Source organism: Octopus bimaculoides, chromosome 15, assembly GCF_001194135.2.
Source record: "Octopus bimaculoides isolate UCB-OBI-ISO-001 chromosome 15, ASM119413v2, whole genome shotgun sequence".
Lineage (NCBI taxonomy): Eukaryota > Metazoa > Mollusca > Cephalopoda > Octopoda > Octopodidae > Octopus > Octopus bimaculoides.
Window position 1 is genome coordinate 30,398,041 of NC_068995.1, and position 2,975 is coordinate 30,401,015.

Genomic DNA, 2,975 nt, shown 5'->3' on the forward strand with positions numbered 1-2,975 from the left:
TATATATATATATATATATATTTCTCTCTCTTTTTCTATCCAGAATGCAGGACAAGGTGACATATCCCAATTCCACGTCTCTTTAACTGCATAGCCATTTACCCGAGTAATTACAGGTATTCATTGCATTAGCTAAATGTTATATAAAATGCAAATTGACTGCTCTTTTCTTTGAATTTACATCCTATTACATCATACCATACTGTTATACCATCATGCTACCGAGTCCCCATTTATCAACTAGAAATAGCATTCTACTCTCTTACTCAAATGAAAGTGTTGTCATAGATGTACGAAGAGACAGGATGGTCACAGGTAGAATGGCTTTCATTATAGATCTGCGTGAGCAGGACGAGACTAAAACTAAACAGAAACAACAGTAACAACCACCGGCTTCTAAGCTTAAAAAAATTATTATTTTTGCTTAGATACAATACTGTCTTTACTTATTCTTTAAAAAAATGACATTTTTAATCTCAATATATATCTTGTGTCTACTCTGGAAATTTTGAAAAGTTAATTCTTTCAATGACTTTTGAATAAAATGAATGAGAATCCATGAAGCATCTGGTACATTATAGCAACTGTTTTCTCAACTTTTACTGTTATAGACTCAGCTGAATTCTTTCTTATATTGGTGCAGAGCAATAAATGTTTAACAGTATATCGGCTTTAATGTATATTCTTCTTCCTACGCTATCGTGTCGACGAACGACTCCTAGAGATTTCTTTGGTTAAACATTTACTTCTCATGCAATTATCATTGCAAGCAACAAAGGTGGGGTTTTTTTTTATTTCCTTGTATTGAGTATTTTTATAAGATGCCACCTTGTCAACTAAATACAAGCAAATTCGCTACAACTGCCTAGGCACTCAAAATTTGAAGTGTTGAAACAAATACCGAAACGCATTTTGTTCAACACTCTAGTAATTCAATCGATCTACAATTATAGACTGATACTTTACTTTATCGACCTTGGAATAATGAAAACCTAAGTTGACATCGGCCGGATCTGAAAACAAATCCTGAAAAGCCGAAACAAATACGCCGATGCTTTTGTCTGATGCTCTAGAGATTCTGATAATTCACAAGCATAGCTATAATCAAAATCACTCAATTCATTATCCTCCCATCTTTTTTTTTTATTATTCATACTGTATGCCTAACTGCCTTCTCCAATGTGTACTTCCCCGTATGAGAAGGCGGAGTGTTCTTTTATGAAGATTTCGCTTCGCTCGTAAGACGCTGATATGAGTAAATTAAATATACACATCTACCGATCCTCAGTGCATGTCAAAGATCAGTTTCGTCGGAATTTGAACCAACGATCCATTTCTACAACACTTGACTGCTCAGGTATATCATGTCCGAAAATATAAGCAAGGCTCTTTGATTAAGGACACTTTGCAACCACATGGCTTGTGCCTCTATCCCATACTCTTGCATTAAACAATGTTCTGAGAATGAAATTTGGAAAACAGAAAATGTAAGGAAGCCTGTTGTATATGTATGTTATATAAGCACATATGTATGTATATGTATATATGTATGTTCCCTTCAGTTTTTAATTATTTACATTCTTCCTCTGAGGAAGGAGTTGGTTTCTAGCATAAGTACAAAGCTCCATTGTTGGAATGTAGATAATGAAAACAGTGTCACATTTTAAACTTGAGAAAAGTCTTGCATATTTTTACTGTTTCACTTATAGACTGAATTTGTAATGTGCGAGTCAGTTGGCTGATTTCTTTTTCTGAAAATCCAAGCTTATCCAGACTATCGGTTAGATTTTTACTCACAAAACAAAGAGCGCCAATTATTATTGGTATAGATGTGAATTTTTTAATCTGGATATAGAAGCTGGGGGTTTTGAAACAGTTATCCTCTCACTTTTTGATTTTCATCTAAGGTTATGTGACTTTTGCCATGAAAGATGTGTACATAGGTAAATCAGCCGATAAATCATTACATTCGAACAAAAGTACTTTCTATTATTTGCTCCATCGAAGCTGTACAGAGACTTCCTTCCCTCTGTCGACATCGGAAATGCGATACTCCAGTGTTTGACCCATCAAGCAACTTATTGTTCATAAAATAAATGGTATTTTCTTTTTTAATCTTAAAATATAATGACTTAAGAAAAGTTAAATAGAGCAACTGAAATTAAACGACCATACAGCCAAACCCAGTTGATAGGTTTTCTAAAAATATATCAATTTATGTCGTTGTTTTATTAATAGACTCTTGGTTCTGTTGTTTGCCTTACTATATGTCGATTTGTCTTGAGAATTCCATAGAAAATATAATTCGTCATTCATGTGATTATGAAAAAGCTGAATTAGATCTTATGCCTATTCTTGCCAAATTTCCTTATGAAAAATACTAGAAAAAGAAAGATACGTTGTTGAAATTTACGATAATTGGACTATAAAAACGCGAAGGGAAAGAAAATATAAACTAAAAATTACTATTGCAGTCAGTCTTCTTATGACGTCAAAGACTTTCTCGTCACGTTGACTTTGGCAACAACTTAACCTGAACAGTTATACGTTTTTTTTAAAGTTTACATCATAAAAGATGATATTGAACTGTTTGGTTATAAGACATATGTAGAAAATCAACGATTTGATGGTAAATAAAATTAAAATCAATGAACAGTTATTCAGAAGAATATCGTTTATATACACACACGCACGCATACACACACGCATGCACACACACATACATACATACACACATACACACACGCGTGCACATAAACACACATGTGTACATATATAATAAGTATGCAAGTGCAAATATGTATGGGAATATATTATATCCGCATATAATTTATGCCAATATTAATAGCACTGAATATCTACATATGTATTTTATATTAAAATTTTAGATAAAAAATAATGTACATTTAACGAAATTATATGTGCGCATGTTTTCATATATGTGTGTGTGTGTGTGTGTGTGTGTGTGTGTGTGT